The sequence below is a fragment of the Talpa occidentalis genome, unplaced genomic scaffold (assembly GCF_014898055.3).
Source record: "Talpa occidentalis isolate TD23 unplaced genomic scaffold, MPIMG_talOcc4v2.1 talOcc4.18, whole genome shotgun sequence".
In the NCBI taxonomy this organism is placed as follows: Eukaryota; Metazoa; Chordata; class Mammalia; order Eulipotyphla; family Talpidae; genus Talpa; species Talpa occidentalis.
Window position 1 is genome coordinate 11232637 of NW_023601851.1, and position 16179 is coordinate 11248815.

Below are 16179 nucleotides of genomic sequence, written 5' to 3' on the forward strand. Positions count from 1 at the left end.
TGAAAGGGAAAATAAAGTGAAAATTTAAAATAAATGTCTCATAATAGAGTTGTGAACTAATCTTCTCCATTACATTTTGGTGAGTCTCCCCTTCATCAGTCTCCCTACTGCTGACTTCATGGCTTGGTTCCTCAGACTGTATATGATGGGATTAAAGGTGGGGGGCACCATCGTGTAGAAAATAGAAATGACCAGGTCAGACATGGACGGAGTCTCTGAGGTCAGCTTCAGATAAGCAAAGAATCCAGTGGAGACAAACAGCATCACAACCAGCAGGTGGGGAAGGCAAGTGGAGTAGACTTTGGCCTTCCCTTCTGTGGATGGGATCTTCCTGACAGCAGAGAAGATGTGGACGTAGGAAATGACAATGAAAATGAAACAAAAGGAATCCGTCACTACACTAGTGAGAATAGGGACAAGTTCGTTGATTAAATTTCCTGAGCAGGAAGTAGCCAATAACTGGGGATGTCACAGAAGAACTGGAGGACCACGTTGGACCTACAGAAGGACAAGGAGAAGGTTCCAGCTGTGTGCATCACAGCCTGTAGTCCACCACCCAGCCAGGACACAGCTGTCAGCTGCACACACCTGTCCCTGCACATGATGATATCATAGTGCAGGGGGTGGCAGATGGCAGCATAGCGGTCATAGCTCCTCACCACAAGGATGTGAAACTCTGCAGCCCCTGAAAGAATCAGCACAAAGACCTGGAGGACACAGCCTGGGAAGGTGATGGAGCCGCTATTCCTCAGAGAGTTGGCAATGGAATTGGGGACCGTGGCTGAGAGGAAGCAGAGGTCCGAGAAAGACAGACTCCTCAGGAAGAAGTACATGAGTGTGTGGAGGTGCCGGTCCAGGGTGGTGATGAGGACGATGAGCCCGTTCCCCAGCAGGGCACACAGGTAGACAACAGAGAAGAACAGCGGGTGCAAGAAGCCCATGGTCCCCTGGGTGGGAAACCCCAGGAGGACGAATTCTGTCACGGCCGTGAGATTGGTCACCCCTGGAGCCATCATCTATGTAAAAATATAGAGCTGAATAAAACATGACACCCACAAGGACAGTCACAGGCATGTCCCAGTGGTCACTCTGAGGCTGTGGAGTGGAGCAGCTCCATGTCTCTCACTGTGTTGAGCCTTTAGTGTTCAGCTCCAGAAATGTGTCTTTATCACACTGGATCTGGGACAGGAAGGAGGGACATTTTGGTGATCATAGGTTTCTGCTCTGGTTGATCTCATAGCCAGACTAACAGCCCCTCCCTAATGCCCCAGTCCTGTTGCTCCCTCCTCCTGCCCAGGCCCCAGCGTCTCCACCCAGCACACCTCCCAAAGGTTGTCCAGGGCACAGCCCCAGTGGACAAGTGACCATGCCCAGCCCCTCTCCACCCTGGAGAGCCTATCCCTGCTCCTCCAGCACAGCCCTGGTCTGGGGAGGCCCCACAGGGACGGGTGTGCAGGGAGATGGGATGTGTGGGTCCCTGTTTTCCTGCTCCCCAGGACCCGACACTGTCATTGAAAGGAATGATCTGGGCTCAGTGTCCCCATGTGGTGTGTCCTGACTCCTCCTCTGTCAGATTCCTGCCCCTGTGGCCTCACAGCTGCCTCCTGGTCTGTCTCCTCATCTCCTCATCTCCCTGCCCTTACTCCCCACATTTGAGGACCTAGAGACCACGTTTCCTGCAGACTCTCCTCCTGGGTCACACCCACACATCCCTCCTGCAGGATGGGCTCGTCCACCCCGGGTTCCTCCCGGCCCCTCTGTCCCCCCCAGACTCATGCACGTCTGTGCAGGGAGGAGGCCGCTCTGGGGCTGAGCCGGACAGTCTGTGCATGTGGCTGTCCCTGTTGATCCCAGGGTCCTGGGTCCCCTGGGTGCAGGTTTATTCCTCCCCCAGCCCATGCGTGAGTGGGGACGCCTGTACACGGGGCAGCCCTGCCCATACTCCCCCTCCTCAATGTCATCCTCTCCCTCCTCTGTGGGGTTAGGGAGGGGCAGGCCCTGGGGAGGCAGGATTTTTAAGGAGAATGTGGGGAATAAACTTGTTGCTATACATCAGTGTATATACAATTCAAATGAATTTAATAAAACTAGAAGATAATGAAAATACCAGGTGGTCATACATGTAGACATCTCAGGAGTGATTTAAAATACTCTTTGTAATGATGAAATAATTTTTGATACATCTCTCTCCAGGTATTGTTAAAATATTGTGTTTTTTCATTTTAATATCGCTAACAATCCTTGAGCGATGGACTTAGGGAAAGTGTCATCCACACACGTTGTCCCCACCACAAGAGGGGCAGCACCCCAGTCTAGAGAATGACCACGTCAGATGTGGACTGGGACTTGAGTTGGCTTTCAGATAAGTAAAGCTTCCAGCGGAGAGAAACAGCACCACAACCAGCAGGTGGGGAAGGCAGGTGAGTAGACTTTTGGCCTTCCCTTCTGTGGATGGGATCTTCTTGACAACAGAGAGATTGTGACAGAGGAAATGATGATGAAATGAAACAGCTGATATTCCAGACCACACTAATGAGAATGGGGACAAGTTTGTTCATTAAATTGACATCTATCTCCTCAAGGCCCTGTTTAAATATTGTGACTTTGTTTTACAATATTACGAACAATCCCTGAGTGATGGAGTTGGGGGAAAATCCCAAGTTCACGTCCATAAATAGTCACAAGTCCCTGCCAGACTCCTGCTAGTGTCAGAGCCATGAAGCCGTCAACATGTTGCTGTAAATGTTATTGAGTATCTACTTGACTCATATCTGTCATGATGTTTAGGACAGAAATGGTTAACATTCTGAATTTAACAATAAGTGTTATTTTTTTTTTTAATTTCCTTTAGCATTCTTCATTACAGTCTAATTCCATTAATTGTTGTTTTTTGTTTAGTATCCAAACACACTGATTGTGCTGATGCTGAATCCTAGGTATTAACATTAACCGTCACATATCCCATAAATCAAAATCTTTTAATATGATCGATGTATTAAGTCAATATCGTTGACCATCCTAAATTAAAAAAGAATGTTTTCTCTCATTGTGTCTCACCTAGGCGGGCATGGCAGTGGGATATTGAGCAACATGGGGACCTTCAGCATTAGTTGTCATGATGTAGAAAATGAATAGTTTACCTAGGGCACATTCTCAAGTCTAGAAATAAGCTTGAATTTGAAAACTTCCATGTGTGAGTGGATTCTCCCCTGCAAATGGCTGGGAGCAGATACCTGCAGGCTGGGGGGGGAAGTTCCCACTGCCATGTCCTGTCTCTCTCCTGAGGTTGTTCCCATGGTGCGGACAGAGGGCGTCCCGCCTCTCACTCCATGGTTGGCCTCGTGGGGAGCCTCTGAGCACTCACAGCATGTTCCACCCCATCCTGCGCCAACTCATGGACAGAGCAGGGCCTCAGGGCTGGACTATTTGAGCTATGGAGCTGCATCTGCGTGTTGGACATGTTCCAGATTCCAGCCCTCAGGGACCTTCCTCCAGAGGGAAAGTGTGTTTACTTGACTGTATTAATTGGAGCGTCCTGCAGTGTGTCTTAGCGAGTAATTATCACACTCGGGTGTAGATGTGATTTTGTGTCAGGCTCATGCCTCTGTGGAAATGAATAGACAAATCCTCATGTCCAGGTTCCATTCACCACCTGTCGGGTCCACCGTGGTGGGCACCATCAGTCATAACAGTGCCCTGAGTCCCTGTCTAGACAGCTGGACAGTCGCCCATCACCCCCCGTGTGCCCTTCACAGAGAGGCCCTAGGGATGGGCGTGAGGGGGTTGCGGAAATGCCTGAGGCAGGAGGGAAGGGACGTGGAGAGAGGCAGGAGGGAGCCTAGGGAGGGGGAGTGGGGCAGAAAGACAATGGACATCCAGCAGAAGTGAGTGACCACAGGGGTCACCAACCCTGTGGAAGAGAAACTTTACTCGTCTCTGAAATGTGTATCCTGTGGTTCTTTTCCACTCCAGCCCTGTCCCTGCACTTACATTAGAACTGTTATTAGGTTGAATAATTTTACTTTAACCTTAACAAAATGGAGTAGAATATTAGGTTTCTGCACATGATGTCATATACACTTAGGTTTGCTGCAAGACGATGGTGATGTCACACATAGAAACAGCATTTACCTGCTTGAGTTTACTCTTCTGTAGAGGGTGGGGCAGGACTTGCTTCACTCTGCTGCATGTGTCTGTCTGCTTTTCCCAGCACCATTCCCCACTGTCCCTGCTCCAGTGCCTGCTCTGACTCCTCTGCTGTAGGGTCACTGTCCATCCTGATGGGTGGGTTCCTGGGCCCTCGTTATATTCCATTCTTCTGCATATCTGTTTTTGTCCCAGTGCCATACTGCTTTAATTATTAGAGCTTTATTGTATAGACTTATGTCTGGAATGTGCTGCCTCCATTCTTCCTCATTTTTGTCAGGATTATTTTGGGTTCTGGGTCTTTGTGGATCTATATATATTCAAATAATATTTGTTTCATATATTTGAAGAATACCATTGAAATATCCATTTGGTAATTGTTAAATGTGTAAATTGCTGTGGTTCTTATGGATATTTTGTAATATCCATATCAATCCATGAGGAGGGTTTATCTTTCCATTTTTGGGAATTTCCTACTTATTTTAAGAATGTCTTACAATTTTCCATCTTTTAGGTTTACTCCTAGGTACTTAATTTTGTGATTATATAAAGGACTGCTTCTCACCTTCTCTTCTTCATATTTTGCATATTAGAAGGCAATCGGTTTTCATATGTTCATTTTGTGAACTTCCATGTATACAGAAGTGGTTTATTTAATTTAATTTGGGGTTTTTTTGAAGTCTCTAGAGTTCTCAATGTATAATAACATGTTGTCCAACAATTTTAAATGTCTAAATTCCAACATACTTGAGGTGTTTAATGTTTTGTTCACTTACATATTTTAATTATGCTATACAATGACTTGAATAGTCTCAGTGAATGTTATAATGCTTGATTCAGGTTCTTAATTCAATACATATATTGGATTCTTATTGTATCCCAAACATTATACCTGTAAAATATAACAGTACCAAGAATTAATATGAAGAAATTCATTTATTGGCAGAAAAATTAAAATTGCCTATCACTTAAAGGAGAGTATGAAGTTGTCATCCCACACTTTCAAAGGTGGAGATGTTGCCATTTTCTAACCGTTCCTGGCTGCCTCCTTATTTACTTTGTGCCCACATGGGTCTCACCTGGGCTGGAGGCCAGGTAGGTCTGACTAGTGGCCTCGCAAGGTGAACTCTGTGAGAATGACTTAAATGTCTGGCATCCAATTGGAACTACATTTTCATCATAAAATAGTTTGGCGTGAAATTTTCAAATGTAGGACATCACAGACGGGAAAGCAAAGGTGGAAGCAGTCAGCAGAGAGGAGCTGAGGCCAGACAGCAAGTGACAATCATGGGGAATTTCACTTCCCAAATTGAAATCTTCTTCAAATTCTTTATTGTCTTTATGTGTACACTGAATGATAGTATTATTTTATTGTACGTCAATCTGATGAGTTTTTTTTCATTTCAACACGTTCATAAAAAATGCAGACATTCTAGGTACGATTCCTCTTGTTGACCTGCCCGGCCAGGGCATTGTCCTGCCATTTACCACCCACTCCAGTGATGAAATAAATGGGGATAACACTCCTGTAAAGTGTGGGGTGTGGTCGTGGATGGCATCCCTAACACATTTCTGGAAATATTAGATATGAGGTTGGCTACTAGCTATTAATTTGTTTAGAGCATCATAACTTGTTTTTTTTTTTTTAGTAATTACAGTGCACATGAACTTAACTTTCTTATTTCTGTGTCCACCGTGCGCTGAGTGTGTTAATGGTAAATGCCGGCAGCACCCACCCACATCAGAGCTTCCAGGAGTGTCTCCACCACATCACATATGTGGGTCTTTGTCCACAGAAGTTCGTGACTACTCATATCCCAACTTGGACCAAAGCTTTATTTATGCTGTGAAGGCCCCACTCACCAAGTAAAGGGGCCTCTATCCTCGATGAGGTTCCTGACCATGTGACTGAGAACGTCAGTGACATAAAAGGGGAAGCCGCCTTAGAGACTGGAGATGCCGCCCAGTGAGAAAACTTCTGCTGACCCCTGAGATGAAACCCAATCATCACCTCTCTCGGCCAAGAGCACAGAAATGGAGACCAGCAAAGACTGTCTGGAAGTCCCCTCCATTACACACGGAATATCACAGTGCACCTAAGTGTTAAAAAGAGGAACAATCAATGCTAATAGAGATATGAGCAGCAGACTGTATTAAGTCATCATAAATGTAATTTAATAATGAACATATATTTTTAAATTTTTCAAAGAAATTATATGAACTTAGAAAAACATAAAGGCCATTATTATGTGAAATTTTAAAATATGTGTCTCATAATGGAGTCATGAAGTCATCTTCCCAATTACATTTAAGTGTGTCTCCCCTTCATCAGTTTCCCCACAGCTGACTTCATGGCTTGGTTCCTCAGACTGTCTATGAGGGGATTAATGGTGGGGGGCACCACCATGTAGAACATAGAAATGACCAGGTCAGACGTGGACGGGGTCCCTGAGGTCAGCTTCAGTTAAGCAAAGCATCCAGTGGAGAGAAACAGCACCACAACCAGTAGGTGGGGAAGGCAGGTGGAGTAGGCTTTGGCCTTGCCTTCTGGGGAGCTGTGGCGGGGGTCTCGGGGAACCTGTGTAGTCACCAAGACTGTTGTTGTGTCTCGGCCAACGAGGTAATGTATGTCCTTCCTGCCCGCCCCGGCTGAGCAGCATCCAGCCCCGGGCGCCCACGAGTGAGTTGCTGAAAACAGACTCAGGTGCTCTGTCTGCCCAGGATGCCTCTAAGGAGGGACAGCGGGACAGCAAGTGGGATGGATGAAAAGGATCGATTTGAAATTGTCAGACACCGCAGGAAATCACCTGATAATATTAATTTAGGATAATTAGATTATATCAATAATGAAATCAAAAGGACACATCAGGAATCCAGTAGATCTTATGCAACACGTGCTGGTATCTATGACTCTCTCAAGGATGTTCAAGTGGCTTCACGTGTGAGGCAGGTGGACGCGCTCAGTAGCGCATATGGTTTCAACCTGATTAAAAAGTGTGAGAGGCTGTGGGCTCCTCACCTACCCAAGGGAAACATCTCTGGGGGTCTGAGGCCGTGTTGGATTGGGGTGTCTCTTTCTGTTGCTGGGTTTGTAGGTTTTGTGTACTTTGGACACACCCCTTGTCAGATGTGTGATGTGCACAATTTTCTCCCAGTGCGTGGGCCCATTTTGGGATGGCTTTTCTGAGACACAGAAGCTCTCTAGTGTGTGGGGGACACTTTTTCCTACGTGCTCTTCTTCCCTGGTCCTTGGCGTGTGTCCCCAAGTTCACCTGTGGGGTGAGTGTGCAGTGGGCAGCACCTGTGTGTTCCTTCTGGTATTTTAAGGGTTTGTTTAATGCAAAATTTTAACCTTTTCCAAATAGTTTTAATAATAAGGAAAATAGAAATCCAAACTGTTGTCACCTGTGAGAAGGGACCAATCAAGAGATTGGACAGAGCAAAAAGGTGAGGGAGGGAGAGAAAAGGCCTCTCACCTGTCCTGGGAATGGCGTGGAGACGTCTTCAGACACTAACAACAGGACAACCACAGGATGGAGCAACCTCATCCGGGTATTTGTCCCAGATGTGCAGACTCTACAGTGAAGACCACGTATACCGTTGCCGGCCGTGGCCCCAACCAAAGAACCGTGGACAGAATAGTGAATAAAGAATGTGGATCCAGACTCAATGGGATACTAAACAACTCTTAAAAAGGTGAAATAGTGTCCTTAGTGACCAAAAGTGCACCTTGTGGTGTGTGTGTGCTAGATAAATATGTCAAAAAGTGAAAGATATTGGCTGGTCTCACCATCTGTGGATTTTAATATAAAAAGTCAATAATTAAAAAATTATTTTGCTGCAAACAGCAAAAGGGAATGTTCGACAGAGTACAAAAATTTCTCTTTACCAGACAGAACAGGGGAGGAGAGTAGGAGTGTGGACAGAGGGGGCAGGCACTGCAGGGCATTTAGTAGACTCAGAGTGGACACTGGAGCATGTGAGGGAGTGAAAAGTGACCCACGGTGAAAACAGTAAAAAGTGTAAATGAGTGTCCTCCTTGATGAGAACAAATAACAAATTAATGTGATGTTGGGATGAAACACTCATGGTAAAGATCCCTTCTCAACACACACTCACTGGATTTATTCAAGGAAAATTAGAAAATACATCCACAGGAATCTGACCAGGGAATAACGTCATATCCCAAGGTCATGGGGACTGTGTTCTCATGTTGTCACTGAAATGAGTATTACTTTGAGTGATTTTTTAGCTCAGGTTTCATTCTGAAATTTGAATGGACGAGTCATGTCTTGTGATTAACTACATTTTATTAACATAAATTTTTTCATGGACAAAATGTGGAGACACAGGAGAATTTGGAGTGTTTGGTCAGGAGAGTTTGGAGACACAGTGACCTGCTCCCAGAGAGGAGGCATGTCACCCCAGCTCACGTTCTCAGTGTTAGGAAAACAAGAGTGATATCTTCCGAAGTGCAGTGCAGATTTATAGAATTACATTAAAAATTGCAAATATGTCATGCTTTAGTTTGCATAACAAAATAATAATAAAAAAAACAGTTCCCAAATAGAAGAAAAGTGAACTTAAGTGTAATCTACAAGAAAGTGGAGAAGACCTGGTAGAGGAGCAAGATACAATCTGGAAAAGTAAGGGAACCTAAAAATCAACACAATGACAAGTTGCAGATTATAAACTTTTAAGTAGAAACACAGTTCTTCAAAGATAATTCATATAACTTGACTTTTGAAAACACCACATCGAGGGGTGCAGTCACATTGGCATCCAAACAGGCATCACATAAATTAACATTCCATCCATTCCAGGTTTCACTCATAGATTCCAACTAACCAAGGAAACTTCCATCCTTCCACCTCTGGCAGAGTCAGGTGTGGTTTCCCTTTGTCCTTTGAGCAGGAACAGGAACTTTTTCCAGAGGAAGATGCCCCATGAGGAATTGTGAGGGACGGGGGGCCTCACTCTCTGTCTCCCCTGCCATCAACGAGGATAAGGCCCTTGGTGGAGACACACGCAGGCTGTGGGAAATGAGCCCCAGGACTGGGGCCCCGTGGCCATGTGGTCCTGAGGACAGACCCCTTTACCACTGCTCACGTTATGTAAATGTTAGTGAATGTGAGTTCTAGAACATTCTTTCTACACCAAATACAACTTTTTAACCACGAGCTGGATTCAGTTTATCAACATCACAGGGAGGGCTTGGGGGAAGAATGCAGCAGTTTAGGAAACCAGAGTACACTGAGGATTATGAGAATATGAATTTGTAACAAGGGAATAAACCTAATGTGAAATCTATGCTTATAAATGATGACATGCAATAGTTAGGGGGGGGAAAGCTGAATTAATGAGATTTTATATTTGTAGATTGTGATATCTCACATCTTGCAGTATTGGACTTTCATCAGTCTCCCCAAAGCCATCCTCAAGGCTTGGTTCCTCAGACTGTATATGATGGGATTAAAGTGGGGGGCACCATCGTGTAGAACATAGAAACGACCAGGTCAGAGATGGACAGGGTCTCTGAGGTCGGCTTCAGATAAGCAAAGAATCCAGTGGAGAGAAACAGCACCACAACCACCAGGTGGGGAAGGCAGGTGGAGTAGACTTTGGCTTTCCCTTCTGTGGATGGGATCTTCCTGACAGCAGAGAAGAGGTGGACATAGGAAATGATGATGAAAATGAAATAGCAGGTTACAAACACTGTATCAATGAGCATGGGGACAAGTTCATTGATTAAATTTCCTGAGCAGGAAATAGGCAATAACTGGGGAATGTCACAGAAGAACTGGTGGACCACCAGGTTGGACCTGCAGTAGGACAAGAGAAGGTTCCAGCTGTGTTCATCACAGCATAGAGTCCCCCACCCAGTCAGGACACAGCTGTCAGCTGCACACACCTGTCCCTGCTCATGAGGACGTCATAGTGCAGGGGGTGGCAGATGGCAGCATAGCGATCAAGGCTCATCACTGTGAGCAGGTGCATCTCTGTACTTGCTGACATAACCAACGTGAAGACCTGGAGGACACAGCCCGGGAAGGAGATGGAGCTGCTGTGCCTCAGAGAGTTGGCAATGGACTTGGGGACCGTGACTGAGATGAGACAGAGGTCCATGAGGGACAGACTCCTCAGGAAGAAGTACATGGGGGTGTGGAGGTGCCGGTCCAGGGTGGTGATGAGGACGATGAGCCCGTTCTCCAGCAGGGTGCACAGGTAGACCAGGGAGAAGAGCAGCGGGTTCAGGAAGCCCATGGTCCCCTGGGTGGGGAACCCAAGGAGGAGGAATTCTGTCACGGCCGAGAGATTGGTCACCCCTGGAGCTGTCATCTGTATTGAGAACGGAGAAGGAAAGAGAAAGTCAAAATTCCAACATGGAACATATGTTTATCATAACAGAGTAATGATTCAATCTATTTTCTTCTAATTACACCTTCTAGCTCCTATTGAGTCAAAAATCATCATCTGCATAAACTTTAGTATTCAGCCCATTTATTACCACTTCATGTGAATATAGCATTATACATTTTCCACAGAAGACCTGAAAATTGGTGTAAGCTGAAAGTTTCAATCATCCCCTACAAATCGTGAATAAATTAACATCTCATATCTGTCAACAAACTCACCTGACACCCCTCCCTACTGCTGCAGGTCTGCTGCTCCCCCCTCCTGCCCAGGCCCAAGCATCTCCTCCCAGCACACCTCCCAGAGGTTGTCCAGGGCACAGACCCAGAGGACACGTGACCATGCCCAGCCCCTCCCCACCCTGGAGAGCCTGTCCCTGCTCCTCTAGCACAGCCCTGTCTGGGGAGGCCCCACGAGGATGGGTGTACAGCGAGATGGGGTGTGCGGGTCCCCGTTTTCCTGTTCCAAGGACCTGACACTGTCCTGGAACTGAATGATCTGGGCTCAGTGTCCCCATGTGGCGTGTCCTGACGCCTCCTCTGTCAGATTCCTGCCCCTGTGGCCTCACTGCTGCCTCCTGGTCCGTCCCCTCATCTCCTCATCTCCCTGCCCCTGACTCCCCATATCTGAGGACCCAGAGACCACGTTTCCCAGAGTCTCCTCCTGCGTCACCCCCACACGTCCCTCCTGCAGGATGGGCTTGTCCACCCCGGGTCTCTCACGGCCCCTCTGTCCCCTCAGACTCATGCACGTCTGTGCAGGGAAGAGTCTGCTCCTGGGCTGAGACGGATGGTCTGTGTGTGTTTGTTCCTCCCCCGAGGCCCGTGCGTGAGTGGGGACGCCTGGACGCGGGGCAGCCCTGCCCGCTCCCCTCCCCCTGACCCAATCTCACCCTCTCCCCCTCTGTGGGGTGCCGGAGGTGCAGGCCCTGGGGAGGCAGGAGTTTTAGGAGAATATAGTAATATAAAATAATTCAACACATTGGTGGGAATAATTCCCGAAATTTAATAAAAACAAGGAAATAAATTAGGGTACTTAGTTGTTAATAATGTTGGCATCTGTTGAGTGATTTATATATAAATTTAAATTGATAAAATAACATTTGACATCTATCTCCTCCAGGCCCTTTTCACATATTGTGACTTTATTTTCCAATATTACGAACAATCCCTGAGTGTGGAGTTGGGGAAAAATCCTAAGTTCATGTCCATAAATAGTCACATGTCCCTGCCAGTCTCACATTTGTGTCAGAGCCATTAAGTGGTCAACATGTTGTTGTAAATGTTATTGAGTATCTACATGATGGATATCTATTATGATGTTTAGGACAGAAATGCTTAACATTCTGAAGTTAACAATAATTATTATTATTTTTTAATTTCATTTAGCATTTCTTCATTACAGTCCAATTCTGTTAATTGTTGTGTTTTTGTTTAGTATCCAAAACACACTGATTGTGCTGCTAAAATCCTAGGTATTAACATTAATTTTCACATCTCCCATAAATCAAATTCTTCTAATATGATCAATGCATGAAGTCAATATCGTTGAACATCCTAAATTAAAAAAAGAATGTTTTCTCTCATTGCCTGTCACCCAGGGTGACATGGCAGTGAGACATCGAGCAACGTGGGCACCTTCAGCATTAGTTGTCATAATTTAGAAAATGAACAGTTTATCTAGGACACATTCTCAAGTATAGAAATAAGCTTGAATTTTAAAACTTCCAAGTGTGAGTGGCTTCTCCCCTGCAAGCTGCTGGGAGCAGATACCTGCAGTCTGGGGGGGGAGTTCCCGCTGCCATGTCGAGTCTCTCTCCTGAGGTTGTACCCATGGCAAGACAGAGGTCGTCCCGGCCTCTCACTCCATGGTCGGGGCTCTTGCGGAGCCTCTGAGCACTCACAGGATATTCCAACCAGTCCTGTGCCGCCTCATGGACAGAGCAGGGCCTCAGGGCTGGGTTATTTGAGTTCTGGAGCTGGCGTCCGCATGTTGGACACTGTCCAGATTCCAGCCCTCAGGGGCCTTCCTCCAGAGGGAAAGTGTGTGTTTACTTGACTGTGTTTATTGGAGCGTCCTGCAGAGCATCTCAGCGAGTAATTACCACACTCGGTGTGTAGATGTGATTTTGTGTCTGGCTCACACCTCTGTGGACGTGAATAGACAAATCCTCATGCCCAGGTTCCATTCCCAACCTGTCGGGTCCACCGTGGTGGGCACCATCAGTCATAACAGTGCCCTGAGTCCCTGTCTAGACAGCTGGACAGTCGCCCGTCACCCACCATGTGCCCTTCACGGAGAGGCCGTGGAGATGGTTGTGAGGAGGATGTGGAAATGCCAGAGGCAGGAGGGAAGGGATACGGAGAGAGGCAGGAGGGAGCCCAGTGCCACGCTGCTTTAAGTATTAGAGATTTATCATATGGACTGGAGTCTGGAATGTGCTGCCTCCATTCTTCTTCATTTTAGTCAGGAATATTTTGGTTATCTTCTTTTGTGGTTCCATATATATTTAAATAGTATTTGTTTCATATATTTGAAGAATACCATCAAAATATTCATTTGGATTGCATTAAATTGTAAATTGCTTTGGATCTAATGTATATTTTGTAATGCTGATTCTTCAATCCATGAGGAGGTTTTATCTTTCCCTTTTTTGGGCATCTCCTATTTATTTTAAGAATGTCTTACAATTTTCCATCTTGTAGGTTTACTCCTAAGTACTTAATTTTGTGATTACATATAGGATTGCTTTCTCAACTTCTCTTCTTCATATTTTAATTTAATTTGCTTTTATTTTTGGAGTCTCTAGAGTTCTCAACGTATAATAACAGTTTGTCCAACAATTTTAAATATCTAAATTCAAACAAACTTGAGGTGTTTCATGTTTTATTAATTTACATATTTTAATTATGCTATACATGTTCATAAAAATGCATTCTAGGTACGATTCCTCTTGATGACCTGCCCGGCCAGGGCATTGTCTTGCCATCCCGCCCACTCTAGTGATGAAATAAATGGGGACAACTCTCTTGTAAAGTGTGGGTGAGGTCATGGATGGCATCCCTAACACATTTCTGGAAATATTAGATATGAGGTTGGCTACTAGCTATTAATTTGTTTAGAGCATCGTAATTTGCTAAGTTCTCTTATTGCTTCTCAAAAATTCCCACCCAATGCATTTTTGTAATTTTTTTTAGTAATTACAATGCACATGAACTTAAATTTCTTATTTCTGGTGTCCACCATGCGCTGAGTGTTTTTATGGTAAATGCCGGCAGCACCCACCCACACCAGAGCTTCCAGGAGTGTCTCCACCACGTCACATTTGTGGGACTTTGTCCACAGAAGGTCATGACTACTCAGATCCCAACTTGGACCAAAGGCCTTATTTATGCTGTGATGGCCCGACTCACCAAGGAAAGGGGCCTCTATCCTCCCGAGGTCCCTGACCACATGACCAAGAATGTCAGTGACATGAAAGGGGAAGCTGCCTTAGAGACTGGAGATACTGCCCAGTGAGAGACTTCTGCTGACCCCTGAGATGAAACCCAACCATCGCCTCTCTCGGCCGGGAGCACAGAAATGGAGACCAGCAAAGAGTGTCTGGAAGTTCCCTCTAGCACACACGGAATATCACAGTACACCTAAGTGTTAAAAAGAGGAACAATCAATGCTAATAGAGTATATGAGCAGCAGACTGTATGAAGTCATCATAAATACAATTTAAAAATGAACATATTTTTTAAATTTTACAATGAAATTAGGTGAACTTAGAAACATAAAGGCCAGTATTACGTGAAATTTTAAAATATGTCTCTTATAATGGAGTCATGAAGTCATCTTCTCTATTACGTTTTGTGAGTCTCCCCTTTGTCAGTCTCCCCACAGCCAACTTCATGGGTTGGTTCTTCAGACTGTGTATGAGGGAATTAAAGGTGGGGGGCACCACCATGCAGAACACAGAAATGACCAGGTCAGACATGGATGGGGTCTCTGAGATCGGCTTCAGATAATCAAAGCATCCAGGGGAGACAAACAGCACTACAACCAGCAGGTGGGGAAGGCAGGTGGAGTAGACTTTGGCCTTCCCTTCTGTGGATGGGATCTTCCTGACAGCAGAGAAGATGAGGACGTATAAAATGACGATGAAAACGAAACAGCAGATACCCCAGACCACACTGATGTGAATGGGAACAAGTTCATTCATCAGATTTTCTGAGCAGGAAATAGCCAATAACTGGGGGTGTCACAGAAGAACTGGTGGTCCACATTGGACCCACAGAAGGACAAGAAGAAGGTTCTAGCTGTGTGCATCACTGCATATTGACCCCCACCCAGCCAGGACACAGCTGTCAGCTGCGCACACCTGTCTCTGCTCATGATGACCTCATAGAGCAGGGGGTGGCAGATGGCAGCATAGCGGTCAACGCTCATCACTGTGAGCAGGTAAAGCTCTGTGCCTCGGGCTCTGACACCACAGAGTGGGGGGCCCTGGCACGGGTTTGGTCTCCCCGAATCTCACATGTCCCCCCTGGTCAGGGTCACACACAACAAACAAGCTCGGGGCGGGCAAGCTGGGACCCTCCCCTGCACGTGCAGGAGGGAGGGCGGAGGCCGGAACCAGTTTGAGGGACCCACCCTGATGAGCAGTCCCGGGAGCTGCAGCCCCAGAAACTGACGGTGATTCGGTGATTCTGGAGTTTCTTGCAGACAATGAGGGGAGGGCCTGCCCCCCACGGCCCTGTCAATGATGCGGATGCCCCCGTCCCTCTATCCAGCTGGCATATGCCCAGCCAGGGATGTGGGTCCACTGGCCCTGGTACCATTTGGGCCCTGGTGTCCTGCACCTCAGGGACACAGGGGACGTCCCGTCACATGGGCAAGTGGGCTGTGGCTGGCAACACCCAGGGGTCCGCGGGCATGGGCAGAACACAGGTGAGGTCAGCACTGGGGTACCCAGGCATCAAGATCAAATCCCCACATCCCGGGGAGGTAGCCCACGCGGGCAGAGCCCACGGCCATAGTCCGCAGACCAGGATGGACAGCACCAGATGCCGGGCCAGATGTGGCTGGGCCATCGAGAGTTCTCCAGGAGGCCAGACACAGGCGCCAGCCCCCAGGGAGCAGGTAGGTGAGCACCTGGCCCTGCGGGCGGTGCCAGCCACACCAGTGTTCCAGCTCTTGGGGTGTTGGCGCCCGCCACCTGCATACAGACGGCAGAGACCTGGGCTGAGGCCCTGGCACTCTTTGCAGGAGATGCCAGAGGCAGGGCCTGAGATGCCCAGCCCGCGGACTGGTCAACGAGGTTCTCGAGGGGAGAGCAGCGACCTGAAGAACAGGGGTACACCTCGGAGGGAGACATGTGCATTCTTTGTTCAGCTATTGCAGGTCTCTCTTACTTTCAGTTTCGGCGGGGCTTTATAGCTGGGGACCGGAAGCGGAAGAAGCAGGCCAACAGTGCCTAGCCAATGATCAAACACATAACCTTATTTGGTGCGCCGGAGGCCGTCATGCGCACTGGGCCAAAAGAAGCTAATCCCGGAAGGGCACATGCCCTTATTTGGTGCGCCGGAGGTCGTCATGCGCACTGGGCCGAAAGGAGCACAGCCAATCACGGGG